Source organism: Ambystoma mexicanum (assembly GCF_040938575.1).
Source record: "Ambystoma mexicanum isolate Mex_15411 chromosome 12 unlocalized genomic scaffold, UKY_AmexF1_1 Mex_chr12_unloc.2, whole genome shotgun sequence".
Taxonomy (NCBI): domain Eukaryota; kingdom Metazoa; phylum Chordata; class Amphibia; order Caudata; family Ambystomatidae; genus Ambystoma; species Ambystoma mexicanum.
Genome location: NW_027182323.1, coordinates 8,389,815 through 8,414,100, shown reverse-complemented (window position 1 = coordinate 8,414,100; position 24,286 = coordinate 8,389,815). Strand labels below are relative to the sequence as shown.

The window sequence follows — 24,286 nt, the reverse complement described above, 5'->3', positions numbered from 1 at the left end:
ATGAACTCAAATTACGTAAGATTTACATTCAACATTGTATAGCTTTGCAGTGGGCATTTAGTGTTTCAGCAGCTTGCTGGCTGGCGAGTCTGTTAATCGGTGGCTATTAAGCCCCATCTGTATCAACTGTTACTTCATTATGCCATTTTAATAGAAACATAGGAAATACAAGAAATCCGAAGACAGCAGTATACAGCTATATTTGCAGGATGTATCTTAGTCACTTTCACTCTCAATTTTCTCTTAAAATGTTTCCCTTTTTCACTTACCAAATATAGAAAGGGCCAGGGATTTGTTTAGAGGTACATTTTACTGTATATTGCTTTGAGAAATAGATTTATAAAACAGAAGGAACAACATTCTGTGATGAGATACAAAAATATGCTATTCATAGCGTAGAAAGCCAGGAACCTTCGATAGCTCAGTTGGTAGAGCGGAGGACTGTAGTGGAAATTCAGATATCCTTAGGTCGCTGGTTCAAATCCGGCTCGAAGGACATTTTTTTTTTGGTAGCATTTTAAGAATTACCAAATTCTTATACCAACAGAACAGGGTGCTTTACGTGGAGGGAGGGGTGCTGGGGTAGTAGAAGTACCGAGAGAATCAGAAGAGACATGATGTGTTTCCTGTGGACGTGGCAGCCATTTTGTATTATGTGTAGGGAGGTCGCCAGTAACTCGTGCAGAAATACAGCTGGGCTCCTATTGATAAAAAAAACCCTGTTCTCTGGAAATGAAGTACCCCCTATAAATACAAACACGTTATTTTGTATGCTTATTTCATGAAAAACATCGCAGATTAAACAGAAAGAACACGTTCCCAGCGCAGGCAGGCTGCCTGGGGTTTCAAAGGATGAGGCTCGGTCCCGCGTAAAAGAGTTAGCATTCTGCATTTATGTACTGGGAAAAGAGCGACTGAGAAAGAACCAAGCAATCCCAATGTTTGTTGTATTGTAATACATACCTTACAAGCCACGATTCCAGTGTGGGTGAAATGAGCAAAAAAGGAATGGGTTAAACACAGAGAGCTACGTAGCCTGGTTCCACGGATCATGCATTAATCCTTTATTCAGGAAGGCACTATTGTGCTTCGCGGATGTTGCTCGGAGGTGGAGGGCATGACTTGTGGCAATGAGGTCGCGGGTTGAACCCCCAGCATTTCTAAGTGGCTTTTTTTTTTGTAATGTGAAAGTTTTCGTATTTAAAAAATCGCAGAAATACACAGCAGATCATCTATATATCCACCACAGCTTAATATCAAATATGTTATTGCAATTTTTATTAAATGTAGTCAGTGTTTGAAGGTGCATTGTTTTAAACACTTGATGTCAGAATAAGTATGCTTTTCTATCTTGTATTGTTTACAAATGTTAGACCGACAGGTGAATGTTTGGAGAGTAATGGGTGGATTGGGGGTTGGGGGGATAGAGTAATAGTGGAGTCATGGCAGGTAAGTGACAGGCTTGTAAACACTATGAAAACGCAGGACTGAAATACCACTATGTTTTTTGCGGGATGGCTTGAAATCTGCACAAATTACACAATAAATACAGATTTTCAATGCATTCGTAATAGAAAGACATGATTCTATTAAAGTCATGGAGGCGAAAGATTATGCTCAACTCTTTACTTCTCGAGCAGCAACAACTTTAAAAAACACAACCATAAAAAGAAACAGCTAAAACTACAAATCCCATGAATTTTAGCGATATATGAGTTTGTATTTAATTGGTTCTTCTTTTATGTGACTTCTTGTAACCAATCATACACTAAAGTCCAGTATAACATCGTCTGCCTTCCTTCGGCCTCTTTCTTTCGCTGATCCATAACTGCGTCCCAACCAGTTAACGCTGGAAACCTCCACCACGTCTCTTTTACTCCTCATGTACTTGACGTCTTGGGTTCTGTACCTGCCAATTCACAAACAGCACCGATGAAAAACTCCACTATAAACTGGGTGGGTAATCGCAAAAGAACATGTCAGAAATTAAATTCCAAACTTCCTTATAATCAGTAATTCCGATCACAGTCATTCCAGTCTATTTACGCAATTGATAGGGTGGGATAATCCTTTGCCTCAGTATCTTTAATAGAATCATGACTTTCTATTACAAATGTATTGAAAATCAGTATTCTATGTCAAGACGGGTAGGCTCGGATTATGCTTGTTCCAAGCTTACTCACTACCAACGTAGTCACCTGGCCGATTGGTCTAAAATAAAAGTTCTTAAAAGTCGACTTGTTGGACCAAACCCCTGCCTTCAAAATGTCCGCTAGGCATGCCCCCATTCTGAATGCTGTGGATGCCATGGCACCCCTAACCGAATGTGCTCCGAAATGACTTGTACCTATGCCAGCTTGGCTCATGCACCACTTCACCCATCTTGCCAAGGTAGCTGTCCAAACTGCCATAAAGGGTTTCCTTATCACAATTGTGATTCCACTGTGGACCTGAACTGTGTTGAGTTCCTTTCATACAGCTTCAAACCACTGACTGGACATAATTCGGGCCCTTCTGGAAATGCTGCATAATCGACTGTCCTGATCCCTGTGTTAGTTCTCTTTGTTATATGAAAGGGAACGCCTGTCGGCGAAAACAATTTCCAGTCCACTTCCTGAGCCCTGATGTCCGAGACCCTTTTGCACGATATTAAGCAGAGCAGGGTAGTCAGATTAGCCCACAGAGCCTTCCTGGACAGACCGCCATTATCCGGCCAGGACTCAAACAATCTCAACACCCCACTAACGTCCCAAAGACGGTGATATCTCAGAGCCGGTGGTATCATACTTTTTATTCCTTTGAGTACTCTACACGCCAGTGGATGTTCGCCCAAGGGGTGACTTTCTACGTTTTCATGCCCTACCGAAATCGCTGAACGATATGTGTAAATAGTCCAGTATACTCTACCCTGAGCTGCCTGATTGAGCAGGAATTTCACCACATCGACTACATCTGTTTGAACAGGATGTATTTCCCTCTCCATGCACCATTTACTCCACTTATCCCAAGCACCTCTGTAGGCCTTCTTGGTTTTGGGAGCCCAGGATTCTCTGATGAATTTCTAAGCCTCTCCCGAAAGTCCTGGTTTTGCCCAAGATCCCCCGAAATCGCCCACGCCACCAGGGTCGCCCCTTCCTTGTCCCAGTACTATCAAAGGTAAAATGTGGGCAAATGAGTGGAGAGGTTCTACAATAGACCATAAAGCCAGAGGAGGATTAGGTTGGTCGAAGACAAGGAGATCACGAGAAACAGCTCTTTGTTCAAACACCTGGTCGAGAGAGAGGACTGTGAATCACCTCCGCCGGAACTAGAACCAGATCTGCAGCACCGGGAGCCTCGGGACAACCTTTGGGTCCCGCCCAGTGGAGGTGCAGCTCGAGGTGGACTGTTGGGTAACCCGCTAGGAGGTAGTGGCACCAGTGAAATGGGCACCAGACCCCAACAAGTAACAAGGAAGCCGCTGGGTCGAAGAATGCTGATTCAGAGTTTTGAACATTTGTCCAGGGGTGGTGTTACGATCCCCTGTGCTTTTAAGCCCAAGGCCCCCTGTTGGGGGCGTGTTAAGTGTGACATTGGGTTAGTGAGAGGAGGACTGGCGAAAGGAAGCCAGTTCAATGTTAGCAGTTAAAAAGATAGTTGTTGCAATCTCCTCTCCGACTGTGCGTCCTTTTTGTACTACGCAGGTACAATGGTTCAGAATATATTATGAACTCAAATTACGTAAGATTTACATTCAACATTGTATAGCTTTGCAGTGGGCATTTAGTGTTTCAGCAGCTTGCTGGCTGGCGAGTCTGTTAATCGGCGGCTATTAAGCCCCATCTGTATCAACTGTTACTTCATTATGCCATTTTAATAGAAACATAGGAAATACAAGAAATCCGAAGACAGCAGTATACAGCTATATTTGCAGGATGTATCTTAGTCACTTTCACTCTCAATTTTCTCTTAAAATGTTTCCCTTTTTCACTTACCAAATATAGAAAGGGCCAGGGATTTGTTTAGAGGTACATTTTACTGTATATTGCTTTGAGAAATAGATTTATAAAACAGAAGGAACAACATTCTGTGATGAGATACAAAAATATGCTATTCATAGCGTACAAAGCCAGGATCCTTAGATAGCTCAGTTGGTAGAGCGGAGGACTGTAGTGGAAATTCAGATATCCTTAGGTCGCTGGTTCAAATCCGGCTCGAAGGACATTTTTTTTTTGGTAGCATTTTAAGAATTACCAAATTCTTATACCAACAGAACAGGGTGCTTTACGTGGAGGGAGGGGTGCTGGGGTAGTAGAAGTACCGAGAGAATCAGAAGAGACATGATGTGTTTCCTGTGGACGTGGCAGCAATTTTGTATTATGTGTAGGGAGGTCGCCAGTAACTCGTGCAGAAATACAGCTGGGCTCCTATTGATAAAAAAACCCCTGTTCTCTGGAAATGAAGTACCCCCTATAAATACAAACATGTTATTTTGTATGCTTATTTCATGAAAAACATCGCAGATTAAACAGAAAGAACATGTTCCCAGCGCAGGCCGGCTGCCTGGGGTTTCAAAGGATGAGGCTCGGTCCCGCGTAAAAGAGTTAGCATTCTGCATTTATGTACTGGGAAAAGAGCGACTGAGAAAGAACCAAGCAATCCCAATGTTTGTTGTATTGTAATACATACCTTACAAGCCATGATTCCAGTGTGGGTGAAATGAGCAAAAAAGGAATGGGTTAAACACAGAGAGCTACGTAGCCTGGTTCCACGGATCATGCATTAATCCTTTATTCAGGAAGGCACTATTGTTCTTCGCGGATGTTGCTCGGAGGTGGAGGGCATGATTTGTGGCAATGAGGTCGCGGGTTGAACCCCCCGCATTTCTAAGTGGCTTTTTTTTTTGTAATGTGAAAGTTTTCGTATTTAAAAAATCGCAGAAATACACAGCAGATCATCTATATATCCACCACAGCTTAATATCAAATATGTTATTGCAATTTTTATTAAATGTAGTCAGTGTTTGAAGGTGCATTGTTTTAAACACTTGATGTCAGAATAAGTATGCTTTTCTATCTTGTATTGTTTACAAATGTTAGACCGACAGGTGAATGTTTGGAGAGTAATGGGTGGATTGGGGGTTGGGGGGATAGAGTAATAGTGGAGTCATGGCAGGTAAGTGACAGGCTTGTAAACACTATGAAAACGCAGGACTGAAATACCACTATGTTTTTTGCGGGATGGCTTGAAATCTGCACAAATTACACAATAAATACAGATTTTCAATGCATTCGTAATAGAAAGACATGATTCTATTAAAGTCATGGAGGCGAAAGATTATGCTCAACTCTTTACTTCTCGAGCAGCCAACAACTTTAAAAAACACAACCATAAAAAGAAACAGCTAAAACTACAAATCCCATGAATTTTAGCGATATATTAGTTTGTATTTAATTGGTTCTTCTTTTATGTGACTTCTTGTAACCAATCGTACACTAAAGTCCAGTATAACATCGTCTGCCTTCCTTCGGCCTCTTTCTTTCGCTGATCCATAACTGCGTCCCAACCAGTTAACGCTGGAAACCTCCACCACGTCTCTTTTACTCCTCATGTACTTGACGTCTTGGGTTCTGTACCTGCCAATTCACAAACAGCACCGATGAAAAACTCCACTATAAACTGGGTGGGCAATCGCAAAAGAACATGTCAGAAATTAAATTCCAAACTTCCTTATAATCAGTAATTCCGATCACAGTCATTCCAGTCTATTTACGCAATTGATAGGGTGGGATAATCCTTTGTCTCAGTATCTTTAATAGAATCATGACTTTCTATTACAAATGTATTGAAAATCAGTATTCTATGTCAAGACGGGTAGGCTCGGATTATGCTTGTTCCAAGCTTACTCACTACCAACGTAGTCACCTGGCCGATTGGTCTAAAATAAAAGTTCTTAAAAGTCGACTTGTTGGACCAAACCCCTGCCTTCAAAATGTCCGCTAGGCATGCCCCCATTCTGAATGCTGTGGATGCCATGGCACCCCTAACCGAATGTGCTCCGAAATGACTTGTACCTACGCCAGCTTGGCTCATGCACCACTTCACCCATCTTGCCAAGGTAGCTGTCCAAACTGCCATAAAGGGTTTCCTTATCACAATTGTGATTCCATTGTGGACCTGAACTGTGTTGAGTTACTTTCATACATCTTCAAACCACTGACTGGACATAATTTGGGCCCTTCTGGAAATGCTGCATAATCGACTGTCCTGATCCCTGTGTTAGTTCTCTTTGTTATATGAAAGGGAACGCCTGTCGGCGAAAACAATTTCCAGTCCACTTCCTGAGCCCTGATGTCCGAGACCCTTTTGCACGATATTAAGCAGAGCAGGGTAGTCAGATTAGCCCACAGAGCCTTCCTGGACAGACCGCCATTATCCGGCCAGGACTCAAACAATCTCAACACCCCACTAACGTCCCAAAGACGGTGATATCTCAGAGCCGGTGGTATCATACTTTTTATTCCTTTGAGTACTCTACACGCCAGTGGATGTTCGCCCAAGGGGTGACTTTCTACGTTTTCATGCCCTACCGAAATCGCTGAACGATATGTGTAAATAGTCCAGTATACTCTACCCTGAGCTGCCTGATTGAGCAGGAATTTCACCACATCGACTACATCTGTTTGAACAGGATGTATTTCCCTCTCCATGCACCATTTACTCCACTTATCCCAAGCACCTCTGTAGGCCTTCTTGGTTTTGGGAGCCCAGGATTCTCTGATGAATTTCTAAGCCTCTCCCGAAAGTCCTGGTTTTGCCCAAGATCCCCCGAAATCGCCCACGCCACCAGGGTCGCCCCTTCCTTGTCCCAGTACTATCAAAGGTAAAATGTGGGCAAATGAGTGGAGAGGTTCTACAATAAACCATAAAGCCAGAGGAGGATTAGGTTGGTCGAAGACAAGGAGATCACGAGAAACAGCTCTTTGTTCAAACACCTGGTCGAGAGAGAGGACTGTGAATCACCTCCGCCGGAACTAGAACCAGATCTGCAGCACCGGGAGCCTCGGGACAACCTTTGGGTCCCGCCCAGTGGAGGTGCAGCTCGAGGTGGACTGTTGGGTAACCCGCTAGGAGGTAGTGGCACCAGTGAAATGGGCACCAGACCCCAACAAGTAACAAGGAAGCCGCTGGGTCGAAGAGTGCTGATTCAGAGTTTTGAACATTTGTCCAGGGGTGGTGTTACGATCCCCTGTGCTTTTAAGCCCAAGGCCCCCTGTTGGGGGCGTGTTAAGTGTGACATTGGGTTAGTGAGAGGAGGACTGGCGAAAGGAAGCCAGTTCAATGTTAGCAGTTAAAAAGATAGTTGTTGCAATCTCCTCTCCGACTGTGCGTCCTTTTTGTACTATGCAGGTACAATGGTTCAGAATATATTATGAACTCAAATTACGTAAGATTTACATTCAACATTGTATAGCTTTGCAGTGGGCATTTAGTGTTTCAGCAGCTTGCTGGCTGGCGAGTCTGTTAATCGGCGGCTATTAAGCCCCATCTGTATCAACTGTTACTTCATTATGCCATTTTAATAGAAACATAGGCAATACAAGAAATCCGAAGACAGCAGTATACAGCTATATTTGCAGGATGTATCTTAGTCACTTTCACTCTCAATTTTCTCTTAAAATGTTTCCCTTTTTCACTTACCAAATATAGAAAGGGCCAGGGATTTGTTTAGAGGTACATTTTACTGTATATTGCTTTGAGAAATAGATTTATAAAACAGAAGGAACAACATTCTGTGATGAGATACAAAAATATGCTATTCATAGCGTACAAAACCAGGAGCCTTCGATAGCTCAGTTGGTAGAGCGGAGGACTGTAGTGGAAATTCAGATATCCTTAGGTCGCTGGTTCAAATCCGGCTCGAAGGACATTTTTTTTTTTGGTAGCATTTTAAGAATTACCAAATTCTTATACCAACAGAACAGGGTGCTTTACGTGGAGGGAGGGGTGCTGGGGTAGTAGAAGTACCGAGAGAATCAGAAGAGACATGATGTGTTTCCTGTGGACGTGGCAGCCATTTTGTATTATGTGTAGGGAGGTCGCCAGTAACTCGTGCAGAAATACAGCTGGGCTCCTATTGATAAAAAAAACCCTGTTCTCTGGAAATGAAGTACCCCCTATAAATACAAACACGTTATTTTGTATGCTTATTTCATGAAAAACATCGCAGATTAAACAGAAAGAACACTTTCCCAGCGCAGGCAGGCTGCCTGGGGTTTCAAAGGATGAGGCTCGGTCCCGCGTAAAAGAGTTAGCATTCTGCATTTATGTACTGGGAAAAGAGCGACTGAGAAAGAACCAAGCAATCCCAATGTTTGTTGTATTGTAATACATACCTGTCAAGCCACGATTCCAGTGTGGGTGAAATGAGCAAAAAAGGAATGGGTTAAACACAGAGAGCTACGTAGCCTGGTTCCACGGATCATGCATTAATCCTTTATTCAGGAAGGCACTATTGTGCTTCGCGGATGTTGCTCAGAGGTGGAGGGCATGACTTGTGGCAATGAGGTCGCGGGTTGAACCCCCCGCATTTCTAAGTGGCTTTTTTTTTTGTAATGTGAAAGTTTTCGTATTTAAAAAATCGCAGAAATACACAGCAGATCATCTATATATCCACCACAGCTTAATATCAAATATGTTATTGCAATTTTTATTAAATGTAGTCATTGTTTGAAGGTGCATTGTTTTAAACACTTGATGTCAGAATAAGTATGCTTTTCTATCTTGTATTGTTTACAAACGTTAGACCGACAGGTGAGTTTGGAGAGTAATGGGTGGATTGGGGGTTGGGGGGATAGAGTAATAGTGGAGTAATGGCGGTAAGTGACAGGCTTGTAAACACTATGAAAACGCAGGACTGAAATACCACTATGTTTTTTGCGGGATGGCTTGAAATCTGCACAAATTACACAATAAATACAGATTTTCAATGCATTCGTAATAGAAAGACATGATTCTATTAAAGTCATGGAGGCGAAAGATTATGCTCAACTCTTTACTTCTCGAGCAGCCAACAACTTTAAAAAACACAACCATAAAAAGAAACAGCTAAAACTACAAATCCCATGAATTTTAGCGATATATGAGTTTGTATTTAATTGGTTCTTCTTTTATGTGACTTCTTGTAACCAATCATACACTAAAGTCCAGTATAACATCGTCTGCCTTCCTTCGGCCTCTTTCTTTCGCTGATCCATAACTGCGTCCCAACCAGTTAACGCTGGAAACCTCCACCACGTCTCTTTTACTCCTCATGTACTTGACGTCTTGGGTTCTGTACCTGCCAATTCACAAACAGCACCAATGAAAAACTCCACTATAAACTGGGTGGGCAATCGCAAAAGAACATGTCAGAAATTAAATTCCAAACTTCCTTATAATCAGTAATTCTGATCACAGTCATTCCAGTCTATTTACGCAATTGATAGGGTGGGATAATCCTTTGCCTCAGTATCTTTAATAGAATCATGACTTTCTATTACAAATGTATTGAAAATCAGTATTCTATGTCAAGACGGGTAGGCTCGGATTATGCTTGTTCCAAGCTTACTCACTACCAACGTAGTCACCTGGCCGATTGGTCTAAAATAAAAGTTCTTAAAAGTCGACTTGTTGGACCAAACCCCTGCCTTCAAAATGTCCGCTAGGCATGCCCCCATTCTGAATGCTGTGGATGCCATGGCACCCCTAACCGAATGTGCTCCGAAATGACTTGTACCTACGCCAGCTTGGCTCATGCACCACTTCACCCATCTTGCCAAGGTAGCTGTCCAAACTGCCATAAAGGGTTTCCTTATCACAATTGTGATTCCACTGTGGACCTGAACTGTGTTGAGTTACTTTCATACAGCTTCAAACCACTGACTGGACATAATTTGGGCCCTTCTGGAAATGCTGCATAATCGACTGTCCTGATCCCTGTGTTAGTTCTCTTTGTTATATGAAAGGGAACGCCTGTCGGCGAAAACAATTTCCAGTCCACTTCCTGAGCCCTGATGTCCGAGACCCTTTTGCACGATATTAAGCAGAGCAGGGTAGTCAGATTAGCCCACAGAGCCTTCCTGGACAGACCGCCATTATCCGGCCAGGACTCAAACAATCTCAACACCCCACTAACGTCCCAAAGACGGTGATATCTCAGAGCCGGTGGTATCATACTTTTTATTCCTTTGAGTACTCTACACGCCAGTGGATGTTCGCCCAAGGGGTGACTTTCTACGTTTTCATGCCCTACCGAAATCGCTGAACGATATGTGTAAATAGTCCAGTATACTCTACCCTGAGCTGCCTGATTGACCAGGAATTTCACCACATCGACTACATCTGTTTGAACAGGATGTATTTCCCTCTCCATGCACCATTTACTCCACTTATCCCAAGCACCTCTGTAGGCCTTCTTGGTTTTGGGAGCCCAGGATTCTCTGATGAATTTCTAAGCCTCTCCCGAAAGTCCTGGTTTTGCCCAAGATCCCCCGAAATCGCCCACGCCACCAGGGTCGCCCCTTCCTTGTCCCAGTACTATCAAAGGTAAAATGTGGGCAAATGAGTGGAGAGGTTCTACAATAGACCATAAAGCCAGAGGAGGATTAGGTTGGTCGAAGACAAGGAGATCACGAGAAACAGCTCTTTGTTCAAACACCTGGTCGAGAGAGAGGACTGTGAATCACCTCCGCCGGAACTAGAACCAGATCTGCAGCACCGGGAGCCTCGGGACAACCTTTGGGTCCCGCCCAGTGGAGGTGCAGCTCGAGGTGGACTGTTGGGTAACCCGCTAGGAGGTAGTGGCACCAGTGAAATGGGCACCAGACCCCAACAAGTAACAAGGAAGCCGCTGGGTCGAAGAGTGCTGATTCAGAGTTTTGAACATTTGTCCAGGGGTGGTGTTACGATCCCCTGTGCTTTTAAGCCCAAGGCCCCCTGTTGGGGGCGTCTTAAGTGTGACATTGGGTTAGTGAGAGGAGGACTGGCGAAAGGAAGCCAGTTCAATGTTAGCAGTTAAAAAGATAGTTGTTGCAATCTCCTCTCCGACTGTGCGTCCTTTTTGTACTACGCAGGTACAATGGTTCAGAATATATTATGAACTCAAATTACGTAAGATTTACATTCAACATTGTATAGCTTTGCAGTGGGCATTTAGTGTTTCAGCAGCTTGCTGGCTGGCGAGTCTGTTAATCGGTGGCTATTAAGCCCCATCTGTATCAACTGTTACTTCATTATGCCATTTTAATAGAAACATAGGAAATACAAGAAATCCGAAGACAGCAGTATACAGCTATATTTGCAGGATGTATCTTAGTCACTTTCACTCTCAATTTTCTCTTAAAATGTTTCCCTTTTTCACTTACCAAATATAGAAAGGGCCAGGGATTTGTTTAGAGGTACATTTTACTGTATATTGCTTTGAGAAATAGATTTATAAAACAGAAGGAACAACATTCTGTGATGAGATACAAAAATATGCTATTCATAGCGTAGAAAGCCAGGAACCTTCGATAGCTCAGTTGGTAGAGCGGAGGACTGTAGTGGAAATTCAGATATCCTTAGGTCGCTGGTTCAAATCCGGCTCGAAGGACATTTTTTTTTTGGTAGCATTTTAAGAATTACCAAATTCTTATACCAACAGAACAGGGTGCTTTACGTGGAGGGAGGGGTGCTGGGGTAGTAGAAGTACCGAGAGAATCAGAAGAGACATGATGTGTTTCCTGTGGACGTGGCAGCCATTTTGTATTATGTGTAGGGAGGTCGCCAGTAACTCGTGCAGAAATACAGCTGGGCTCCTATTGATAAAAAAAACCCTGTTCTCTGGAAATGAAGTACCCCCTATAAATACAAACACGTTATTTTGTATGCTTATTTCATGAAAAACATCGCAGATTAAACAGAAAGAACACGTTCCCAGCGCAGGCAGGCTGCCTGGGGTTTCAAAGGATGAGGCTCGGTCCCGCGTAAAAGAGTTAGCATTCTGCATTTATGTACTGGGAAAAGAGCGACTGAGAAAGAACCAAGCAATCCCAATGTTTGTTGTATTGTAATACATACCTTACAAGCCACGATTCCAGTGTGGGTGAAATGAGCAAAAAAGGAATGGGTTAAACACAGAGAGCTACGTAGCCTGGTTCCACGGATCATGCATTAATCCTTTATTCAGGAAGGCACTATTGTGCTTCGCGGATGTTGCTCGGAGGTGGAGGGCATGACTTGTGGCAATGAGGTCGCGGGTTGAACCCCCAGCATTTCTAAGTGGCTTTGTTTTTTGTAATGTGAAAGTTTTCGTATTTAAAAAATCGCAGAAATACACAGCAGATCATCTATATATCCACCACAGCTTAATATCAAATATGTTATTGCAATTTTTATTAAATGTAGTCAGTGTTTGAAGGTGCATTGTTTTAAACACTTGATGTCAGAATAAGTATGCTTTTCTATCTTGTATTGTTTACAAATGTTAGACCGACAGGTGAATGTTTGGAGAGTAATGGGTGGATTGGGGGTTGGGGGGATAGAGTAATAGTGGAGTCATGGCAGGTAAGTGACAGGCTTGTAAACACTATGAAAACGCAGGACTGAAATACCACTATGTTTTTTGCGGGATGGCTTGAAATCTGCACAAATTACACAATAAATACAGATTTTCAATGCATTCGTAATAGAAAGACATGATTCTATTAAAGTCATGGAGGCGAAAGATTATGCTCAACTCTTTACTTCTCGAGCAGCAACAACTTTAAAAAACACAACCATAAAAAGAAACAGCTAAAACTACAAATCCCATGAATTTTAGCGATATATGAGTTTGTATTTAATTGGTTCTTCTTTTATGTGACTTCTTGTAACCAATCATACACTAAAGTCCAGTATAACATCGTCTGCCTTCCTTCGGCCTCTTTCTTTCGCTGATCCATAACTGCGTCCCAACCAGTTAACGCTGGAAACCTCCACCACGTCTCTTTTACTCCTCATGTACTTGACGTCTTGGGTTCTGTACCTGCCAATTCACAAACAGCACCGATGAAAAACTCCACTATAAACTGGGTGGGCAATCGCAAAAGAACATGTCAGAAATTAAATTCCAAACTTCCTTATAATCAGTAATTCCGATCACAGTCATTCCAGTCTATTTACGCAATTGATAGGGTGGGATAATCCTTTGCCTCAGTATCTTTAATAGAATCATGACTTTCTATTACAAATGTATTGAAAATCAGTATTCTATGTCAAGACGGGTAGGCTCGGATTATGCTTGTTCCAAGCTTACTCACTACCAACGTAGTCACCTGGCCGATTGGTCTAAAATAAAAGTTCTTAAAAGTCGACTTGTTGGACCAAACCCCTGCCTTCAAAATGTCCGCTAGGCATGCCCCCATTCTGAATGCTGTGGATGCCATGGCACCCCTAACCGAATGTGCTCCGAAATGACTTGTACCTATGCCAGCTTGGCTCATGCACCACTTCACCCATCTTGCCAAGGTAGCTGTCCAAACTGCCATAAAGGGTTTCCTTATCACAATTGTGATTCCACTGTGGACCTGAACTGTGTTGAGTTACTTTCATACAGCTTCAAACCACTGACTGGACATAATTCGGGCCCTTCTGGAAATGCTGCATAATCGACTGTCCTGATCCCTGTGTTAGTTCTCTTTGTTATATGAAAGGGAACGCCTGTCGGCGAAAACAATTTCCAGTCCACTTCCTGAGCCCTGATGTCCGAGACCCTTTTGCACGATATTAAGCAGAGCAGGGTAGTCAGATTAGCCCACAGAGCCTTCCTGGACAGACCGCCATTATCCGGCCAGGACTCAAACAATCTCAACACCCCACTAACGTCCCAAAGACGGTGATATCTCAGAGCCGGTGGTATCATACTTTTTATTCCTTTGAGTACTCTACACGCCAGTGGATGTTCGCCCAAGGGGTGACTTTCTACGTTTTCATGCCCTACCGAAATCGCTGAACGATATGTGTAAATAGTCCAGTATACTCTACCCTGAGCTGCCTGATTGACCAGGAATTTCACCACATCGTCTACATCTGTTTGAACAGGATGTATTTCCCTCTCCATGCACCATTTACTCCACTTATCCCAAGCACCTCTGTAGGCCTTCTTGGTTTTGGGAGCCCAGGATTCTCTGATGAATTTCTAAGCCTCTCCCGAAAGTCCTGGTTTTGCCCAAGATCCCCCGAAATCGCCCACGCCACCAGGGTCGCCCCTTCCTTGTCCCAGTACTATCAAAGGTAAAATGTGGGCAAATGAGTGGAGAGGTTCTACAATAGACCATAAAGCCAGAGGAGGATTAGGTTGGTCGAAGACAAGGAGATCACGAGAAACAGCTCTTTGTTCAAACACCTGGTCGAGAGAGAGGACTGTGAATCACCTCCGCCGGAACTAGAACCAGATCTGCAGCACCGGGAGCCTCGGGACAACCTTTGGGTCCCGCCCAGTGGAGGTGCAGCTCGAGGTGGACTGTTGGGTAACCCGCTAGGAGGTAGTGGCACCAGTGAAATGGGCACCAGACCCCAACAAGTAACAAGGAAGCCGCTGGGTCGAAGAATGCTGATTCAGAGTTTTGAACATTTGTCCAGGGGTGGTGTTACGATCCCCTGTGCTTTTAAGCCCAAGGCCCCCTGTTGGGGGCGTGTTAAGTGTGACATTGGGTTAGTGAGAGGAGGACTGGCGAAAGGAAGCCAGTTCAATGTTAGCAGTTAAAAAGATAGTTGTTGCAATCTCCTCTCCGACTGTGCGTCCTTTTTGTACTACGCAGGTACAATGGTTCAGAATATATTATGAACTCAAATTACGTAAGATTTACATTCAACATTGTATAGCTTTGCAGTGGGCATTTAGTGTTTCAGCAGCTTGCTGGCTGGCGAGTCTGTTAATCGGCGGCTATTAAGCCCCATCTGTATCAACTGTTACTTCATTATGCCATTTTAATAGAAACATAGGAAATACAAGAAATCCGAAGACAGCAGTATGCAGCTATATTTGCAGGATGTATCTTAGTCACTTTCACTCTCAATTTTCTCTTAAAATGTTTCCCTTTTTCACTTACCAAATATAGAAAGGGCCAGGGATTTGTTTAGAGGTACATTTTACTGTATATTGCTTTGAGAAATAGATTTATAAAACAGAAGGAACAACATTCTGTGATGAGATACAAAAATATGCTATTCATAGCATACAAAGCCAGGATCCTTCGATAGCTCAGTTGGTAGAGCGGAGGACTGTAGTGGAAATTCAGATATCCTTAGGTCGCTGGTTCAAATCCGGCTCGAAGGACATTTTTTTTTTGGTAGCATTTTAAGAATTACCAAATTCTTATACCAACAGAACAGGGTGCTTTACGTGGAGGGAGGGGTGCTGGGGTAGTAGAAGTACCGAGAGAATCAGAAGAGACATGATGTGTTTCCTGTGGACGTGGCAGCAATTTTGTATTATGTGTAGGGAGGTCGCCAGTAACTCGTGCAGAAATACAGCTGGGCTCCTATTGATAAAAAAACCCCTGTTCTCTGGAAATGAAGTACCCCCTATAAATACAAACATGTTATTTTGTATGCTTATTTCATGAAAAACATCGCAGATTAAACAGAAAGAACATGTTCCCAGCGCAGGCCGGCTGCCTGGGGTTTCAAAGGATGAGGCTCGGTCCCGCGTAAAAGAGTTAGCATTCTGCATTTATGTACTGGGAAAAGAGCGACTGAGAAAGAACCAAGCAATCCCAATGTTTGTTGTATTGTAATACATACCTTACAAGCCATGATTCCAGTGTGGGTGAAATGAGCAAAAAAGGAATGGGTTAAACACAGAGAGCTACGTAGCCTGGTTCCACGGATCATGCATTAATCCTTTATTCAGGAAGGCACTATTGTGCTTCGCGGATGTTGCTCGGAGGTGGAGGGCATGATTTGTGGCAATGAGGTCGCGGGTTGAACCCCCCGCATTTCTAAGTGGCTCTTTTTTTTGTAATGTGAAAGTTTTCGTATTTAAAAAATCGCAGAAATACACAGCAGATCATCTATATATCCACCACAGCTTAATATCAAATATGTTATTGCAATTTTTATTAAATGTAGTCAGTGTTTGAAGGTGCATTGTTTTAAACACTTGATGTCAGAATAAGTATGCTTTTCTATCTTGTATTGTTTACAAATGTTAGACCGACAGGTGAATGTTTGGAGAGTAATGGGTGGATTGGGGGTTGGGGGGATAGAGTAATAGTGGAGTCATGGCAGGTAAGTGACAGGCTTGTAAACACTATGAAAACGCAGGACTGAAATACCACTATGTTTTTTGCGGGATGGCTTGAAATCTGCACAAATTACACAATAAATACAGATTTTCAATGCATTCGTAATAGAAAGACATGATTCTATTAAAGTCATGGAGGCGAAAGATTATGCTCAACTCTTTACTTCTCGAGCAGCCAACAACTTTAAAAAACACAACCATAAAAAGAAACAGCTAAAACTACAAATCCCATGAATTTTAGCGATATATTAGTTTGTATTTAATTGGTTCTTCTTTTATGTGACTTCTTGTAACCAATCGTACACTAAAGTCCAGTATAACATCGTCTGCCTTCCTTCGGCCTCTTTCTTTCGCTGATCCATAACTCCGTCCCAACCAGTTAACGCTGGAAACCTCCACCACGTCTCTTTTACTCCTCATGTACTTGACGTCTTGGGTTCTGTACCTGCCAATTCACAAACAGCACCAATGAAAAACTTCACTATAAACTGGGTGGGCAATCGCAAAAGAACATGTCAGAAATTAAATTCCAAACTTCCTTATAATCAGTAATTCCGATCACAGTCATTCCAGTCTATTTACGCAATTGATAGGGTGGGATAATCCTTTGTCTCAGTATCTTTAATAGAATCATGACTTTCTATTACAAATGTATTGAAAATCAGTATTCTATGTCAAGACGGGTAGGCTCGGATTATGCTTGTTCCAAGCTTACTCACTACCAACGTAGTCACCTGGCCGATTGGTCTAAAATAAAAGTTCTTAAAAGTCGACTTGTTGGACCAAACCCCTGCCTTCAAAATGTCCGCTAGGCATGCCCCCATTCTGAATGCTGTGGATGCCATGGCACCCCTAACCGAATGTGCTCCGAAATGACTTGTACCTACGCCAGCTTGGCTCATGCACCACTTCACCCATCTTGCCAAGGTAGCTGTCCAAACTGCCATAAAGGGTTTCCTTATCACAATTGTGATTCCATTGTGGACCTGAACTGTGTTGAGTTACTTTCATACATCTTCAAACCACTGACTGGACATAATTTGGGCCCTTCTGGAAATGCTGCATAATCGACTGTCCTGATCCCTGTGTTAGTTCTCTTTGTTATATGAAAGGGAACGCCTGTCGGCGAAAACAATTTCCAGTCCACTTCCTGAGCCCTGATGTCCGAGACCCTTTTGCACGATATTAAGCAGAGCAGGGTAGTCGGATTAGCCCACAGAGCCTTCCTGGACAGACCGCCATTATCCGGCCAGGACTCAAACAATCTCAACACCCCACTAACGTCCCAAAGACGGTGATATCTCAGAGCCGGTGGTATCATACTTTTTATTCCTTTGAGTACTCTACACGCCAGTGGATGTTCGCCCAAGGGGTGACTTTCTACGTTTTCATGCCCTACCGAAATCGCTGAACGATATGTGTAAATAGTCCAGTATACTCTACCCTGAGCTGCCTGATTGAGCAGGAATTTCACCACATCGACTACATCTGTTTGAACAGGATGTATTTCCCTCTCCATGCACCATTTACTCCACTTATCCCAAGCACCTCTGTAGGCCTTCTTGGTTTTGGGAGCCCAGGATTCTCTGATGAATTTCTAAGCCTCTCCCGAAAGTCCTGGTTTTGCCCAAGATCCCCCGAAATCGCCCACGCCACCAGGGTCGCCCCTTCCTTGTCCCAGTACTATCAAAGGTAAAATGTGGGCAAATGAGTGGAGAGGTTCTACAATAAACCATAAAGCCAGAGGAGGATTAGGTTGGTCGAAGACAAGGAGATCACGAGAAACAGCTCTTTGTTCAAACACCTGGTCGAGAGAGAGGACTGTGAATCACCTCCGCCGGAACTAGAACCAGATCTGCAGCACCGGGAGCCTCGGGACAACCTTTGGGTCCCGCCCAGTGGAGGTGCAGCTCGAGGTGGACTGTTGGGTAACCCGCTAGGAGGTAGTGGCACCAGTGAAATGGGCACCAGACCCCAACAAGTAACAAGGAAGCCGCTGGGTCGAAGAGTGCTGATTCAGAGTTTTGAACATTTGTCCAGGGGTGGTGTTACGATCCCCTGTGCTTTTAAGCCCAAGGCCCCCTGTTGGGGGCGTGTTAAGTGTGACATTGGGTTAGTGAGAGGAGGACTGGCGAAAGGAAGCCAGTTCAATGTTAGCAGTTAAAAAGATAGTTGTTGCAATCTCCTCTCCGACTGTGCGTCCTTTTTGTACTACGCAGGTACAATGGTTCAGAATATATTATGAACTCAAATTACGTAAGATTTACATTCAACATTGTATAGCTTTGCAGTGGGCATTTAGTGTTTCAGCAGCTTGCTGGCTGGCGAGTCTGTTAATCGGCGGCTATTAAGCCCCATCTGTATCAACTGTTACTTCATTATGCCATTTTAATAGAAACATAGGCAATACAAGAAATCCGAAGACAGCAGTATACAGCTATATTTGCAGGATGTATCTTAGTCACTTTCACTCTCAATTTTCTCTTAAAATGTTTCCCTTTTTCACTTACCAAATATAGAAAGGGCCAGGGATTTGTTTAGAGGTACATTTTACTGTATATTGCTTTGAGAAATAGATTTATAAAACAGAAGGAACAACATTCTGTGATGAGATACAAAAATATGCTATTCATAGCATACAAAACCAGGAGCCTTCGATAGCTCAGTTGGTAGAGCGGAGGACTGTAGTGGAAATTCAGATATCCTTAGGTCGCTGGTTCAAATCCGGCTCGAAGGACATTTTTTTTTTTGGTAGCATTTTAAGAATTACCAAATTCTTATACCAACAGAACAGGGTGCTTTACGTGGAGGGAGGGGTGCTGGGGTAGTAGAAGTACCGAGAGAATCAGAAGAGACATGATGTGTTTCCTGTGGACGTGGCAGCCATTTTGTATTATGTGTAGGGAGGTCGCCAGTAACTCGTGCAGAAATACAGCTGGGCTCCTATTGATAAAAAAAACCCTGTTCTCTGGAAATGAAGTACCCCCTATAAATACAAACACGTTATTTTGTATGCTTATTTCATGAAAAACATTGCAGATTAAACAGAAAGAACACTTTCCCAGCGCAGGCAGGCTGCCTGGGGTTTCAAAGGATGAGGCTCGGTCCCGCGTAAAAGAGTTAGCATTCTGCATTTATGTACTGGGAAAAGAGCGACTGAGAAAGAACCAAGCAATCCCAATGTTTGTTGTATTGTAATACATACCTGTCAAGCCACGATTCCAGTGTGGGTGAAATGAGCAAAAAAGGAATGGGTTAAACACAGAGAGCTACGTAGCCTGGTTCCACGGATCATGCATTAATCCTTTATTCAGGAAGGCACTATTGTGCTTCGCGGATGTTGCTCAGAGGTGGAGGGCATGACTTGTGGCAATGAGGTCGCGGGTTGAACCCCCCGCATTTCTAAGTGGCTTTTTTTTTGTAATGTGAAAGTTTTCGTATTTAAAAAATCGCAGAAATACACAGCAGATCATCTATATATCCACCACAGCTTAATATCAAATATGTTATTGCAATTTTTATTAAATGTAGTCATTGTTTGAAGGTGCATTGTTTTAAACACTTGATGTCAGAATAAGTATGCTTTTCTATCTTGTATTGTTTACAAACGTTAGACCGACAGGTGAGTTTGGAGAGTAATGGGTGGATTGGGGGTTGGGGGGATAGAGTAATAGTGGAGTCATGGCAGGTAAGTGACAGGCTTGTAAACACTATGAAAACGCAGGACTGAAATACCACTATGTTTTTTGCGGGATGGCTTGAAATCTGCACAAATTACACAATAAATACAGATTTTCAATGCATTCGTAATAGAAAGACATGATTCTATTAAAGTCATGGAGGCGAAAGATTATGCTCAACTCTTTACTTCTCGAGCAGCCAACAACTTTAAAAAACACAACTATAAAAAGAAACAGCTAAAACTACAAATCCCATGAATTTTAGCGATATATGAGTTTGTATTTAATTGGTTCTTCTTTTATGTGACTTCTTGTAACCAATCATACACTAAAGTCCAGTATAACATCGTCTGCCTTCCTTCGGCCTCTTTCTTTCGCTGATCCATAACTGCGTCCCAACCAGTTAACGCTGGAAACCTCCACCACGTCTCTTTTACTCCTCATGTACTTGACGTCTTGGGTTCTGTACCTGCCAATTCACAAACAGCACCAATGAAAAACTCCACTATGAACTGGGTGGGCAATCGCAAAAGAACATGTCAGAAATTAAATTCCAAACTTCCTTATAATCAGTAATTCCGATCACAGTCATTCCAGTCTATTTACGCAATTGATAGGGTGGGATAATCCTTTGCCTCAGTATCTTTAATAGAATCATGACTTTCTATTACAAATGTATTGAAAATCAGTATTCTATGTCAAGACGGGTAGGCTCGGATTATGCTTGTTCCAAGCTTACTCACTACCAACGTAGTCACCTGGCCGATTGGTCTAAAATAAAAGTTCTTAAAAGTCGACTTGTTGGACCAAACCCCTGCCTTCAAAATGTCCGCTAGGCATGCCCCCATTCTGAATGCTGTGGGTGCCATGGCACCCCTAACCGAATGTGCTCCGAAATGACTTGTACCTACGCCAGCTTGGCTCATGCACCACTTCACCCATCTTGCCAAGGTAGCTGTCCAAACTGCCATAAAGGGTTTCCTTATCACAATTGTGATTCCACTGTGGACCTGAACTGTGTTGAGTTACTTTCATACAGCTTCAAACCACTGACTGGACATAATTTGGGCCCTTCTGGAAATGCTGCATAATCGACTGTCCTGATCCCTGTGTTAGTTCTCTTTGTTATATGAAAGGGAACGCCTGTCGGCGAAAACAATTTCCAGTCCACTTCCTGAGCCCTGATGTCCGAGACCCTTTTGCACGATATTAAGCAGAGCAGGGTAGTCAGATTAGCCCACAGAGCCTTCCTGGACAGACCGCCATTATCCGGCCAGGACTCAAACAATCTCAACACCCCACTAACGTCCCAAAGACGGTGATATCTCAGAGCCGGTGGTATCATACTTTTTATTCCTTTGAGTACTCTACACGCCAGTGGATGTTCGCCCAAGGGGTGACTTTCTACGTTTTCATGCCCTACCGAAATCGCTGAACGATATGTGTAAATAGTCCAGTATACTCTACCCTGAGCTGCCTGATTGACCAGGAATTTCACCACATCGACTACATCTGTTTGAACAGGATGTATTTCCCTCTCCATGCACCATTTACTCCACTTATCCCAAGCACCTCTGTAGGCCTTCTTGGTTTTGGGAGCCCAGGATTCTCTGATGAATTTCTAAGCCTCTCCCGAAAGTCCTGGTTTTGCCCAAGATCCCCCGAAATCGCCCACGCCACCAGGGTCGCCCCTTCCTTGTCCCAGTACTATCAAAGGTAAAATGTGGGCAAATGAGTGGAGAGGTTCTACAATAGACCATAAAGCCAGAGGAGGATTAGGTTGGTCGAAGACAAGGAGATCACGAGAAACAGCTCTTTGTTCAAACACCTGGTCGAGAGAGAGGACTGTGAATCACCTCCGCCGGAACTAGAACCAGATCTGCAGCACCGGGAGCCTCGGGACAACCTTTGGGTCCCGCCCAGTGGAGGTGCAGCTCGAGGTGGATTGTTGGGTAACCCGCTAGGAGGTAGTGGCACCAGTGAAATGGGCACCAGACCCCAACAAGTAACAAGGAAGCCGCTGGGTCGAAGAGTGCTGATTCAGAGTTTTGAACATTTGTCCAGGGGTGGTGTTACGATCCCCTGTGCTTTTAAGCCCAAGGCCCCCTGTTGGGGGCGTGTTAAGTGTGACATTGGGTTAGTGAGAGGAGGACTGGCGAAAGGAAGCCAGTTCAATGTTAGCAGTTAAAAAGATAGTTGTTGCAATCTCCTCTCCGACTGTGCGTCCTTTTTGTACTACGCAGGTACAATGGTTCAGAATATATTATGAACTCAAATTACGTAAGATTTACATTCAACATTGTATAGCTTTGCAGTGGGCATTTAGTGTTTCAGCAGCTTGCTGGCTGGCGAGTCTGTTAATCGGCGGCTATTAAGCCCCATCTGTATCAACTGTTACTTCATTATGCCATTTTAATAGAAACATAGGCAATACAAGAAATCCGAAAACAGCAGTATACAGCTATATTTGCAGGATGTATCTTAGTCACTTTCACTCTCAATTTTCTCTTAAAATGTTTCCCTTTTTCACTTACCAAATATAGAAAGGGCCAGGGATTTGTTTAGAGGTACATTTTACTGTATATTGCTTTGAGAAATAGATTTATAAAACAGAAGGAACAACATTCTGTGATGAGATACAAAAATATGCTATTCATAGCGTACAAAGCCAGGAGCCTTCGATAGCTCAGTTGGTAGAGGGAGGACTGTAGTGGAAATTCAGATATCCTTAGGTCGCTGGTTCAAATCCGGCTCGAAGGACATTTTTTTTTTGGTAGCATTTTAAGAATTACCAAATTCTTATACCAACAGAACAGGGTGCTTTACGTGGAGGGAGGGGTGCTGGGGTAGTAGAAGTACCGAGAGAATCAGAAGAGACATGATGTGTTTCCTGTGGACGTGGCAGCCATTTTGTATTATGTGTAGGGAGGTCGCCAGTAACTCGTGCAGAAATACAGCTGGGCTCCTATTGATAAAAAAAACCCTGTTCTCTGGAAATGAAGTACCCCCTATAAATACAAACACGTTATTTTGTATGCTTATTTCATGAAAAACATCGCAGATTAAACAGAAAGAACACGTTCCCAGCGCAGGCAGGCTGCCTGGGGTTTCAAAGGATGAGGCTCGGTCCCGCGTAAAAGAGTTAGCATTCTGCATTTATGTACTGGGAAAAGAGCGACTGAGAAAGAACCAAGCAATCCCAATGTTTGTTGTATTGTAATACATACCTTACAAGCCACGATTCCAGTGTGGGTGAAATGAGCAAAAAAGGAATGGGTTAAACACAGAGAGCTACGTAGCCTGGTTCCACGGATCATGCATTAATCCTTTATTCAGGAAGGCACTATTGTGCTTCGCGGATGTTGCTCGGAGGTGGAGGGCATGACTTGTGGCAATGAGGTCGCGGGTTGAACCCCCCGCATTTCTAAGTGGCTTTTTTTTTTTTGTAATGTGAAAGTTTTCGTATTTAAAAAATCGCAGAAATACACAGCAGATCATCTATATATCCACCAGAGCTTAATATCAAATATGTTATTGCAATTTTTATTAAATGTAGTCAGTGTTTGAAGGTGCATTGTTTTAAACACTTGATGTCAGAATAAGTATGCTTTTCTATCTTGTATTGTTTACAAATGTTAGACCGACAGGTGAATGTTTGGAGAGTAATGGGTGGATTGGGGGTTGGGGGGATAGAGTAATAGTGGAGTCATGGCAGGTAAGTGACAGGCTTGTAAACACTATGAAAACGCAGGACTGAAATACCACTATGTTTTTTGCGGGATGGCTTGAAATCTGCACAAATTACACAATAAATACAGATTTTCAATGCATTCGTAATAGAAAGACATGATTCTATTAAAGTCATGGAGGCGAAAGATTATGCTCAACTCTTTACTTCTCGAGCAGCAACAACTTTAAAAAACACAACCATAAAAAGAAACAGCTAAAACTACAAATCCCATGAATTTTAGCGATATATGAGTTTGTATTTAATTGGTTCTTCTTTTATGTGACTTCTTGTAACCAATCATACACTAAAGTCCAGTATAACATCGTCTGCCTTCCTTCGGCCTCTTTCTTTCGCTGATCCATAACTGCGTCCCAACCAGTTAACGCTGGAAACCTCCACCACGTCTCTTTTACTCCTCATGTACTTGACGTCTTGGGTTCTGTACCTGCCAATTCACAAACAGCACCAATGAAAAACTCCACTATAAACTGGGTGGGCAATCGCAAAAGAACATGTCAGAAATTAAATTCCAAACTTCCTTATAATCAGTAATTCCGATCACAGTCATTCCAGTCTATTTACGCAATTGAT

The 24,286-nt window shown here is 43.1% G+C and overlaps 5 non-coding genes across 5 annotated transcripts; all 5 read left to right on the top strand.

Annotated features, from left to right (window-relative positions):
- Positions 1-410: 410 nt before the first annotated feature.
- On the top strand, positions 411-496 carry TRNAY-GUA (transfer RNA tyrosine (anticodon GUA)). The gene is given in 2 exon segments: positions 411-447; positions 461-496. It is a non-coding gene; the product is annotated as a tRNA-Tyr (tRNA).
- Positions 497-7,821: 7,325 nt separating this feature from the next.
- On the top strand, positions 7,822-7,907 carry TRNAY-GUA (transfer RNA tyrosine (anticodon GUA)). The gene is given in 2 exon segments: positions 7,822-7,858; positions 7,872-7,907. It is a non-coding gene; the product is annotated as a tRNA-Tyr (tRNA).
- A 3,618-nt stretch (positions 7,908-11,525) lies between these two features.
- Positions 11,526-11,611, top strand: TRNAY-GUA (transfer RNA tyrosine (anticodon GUA)). Its single transcript is given in 2 exon segments — positions 11,526-11,562; positions 11,576-11,611. It is a non-coding gene; the product is annotated as a tRNA-Tyr (tRNA).
- A 3,619-nt stretch (positions 11,612-15,230) lies between these two features.
- TRNAY-GUA (transfer RNA tyrosine (anticodon GUA)) lies at positions 15,231-15,316 on the top strand. Its single transcript is given in 2 exon segments — positions 15,231-15,267; positions 15,281-15,316. It is a non-coding gene; the product is annotated as a tRNA-Tyr (tRNA).
- Positions 15,317-18,936: 3,620 nt separating this feature from the next.
- On the top strand, positions 18,937-19,022 carry TRNAY-GUA (transfer RNA tyrosine (anticodon GUA)). Its single transcript is given in 2 exon segments — positions 18,937-18,973; positions 18,987-19,022. It is a non-coding gene; the product is annotated as a tRNA-Tyr (tRNA).
- The last annotated feature ends 5,264 nt before the right edge of the window (positions 19,023-24,286 follow it).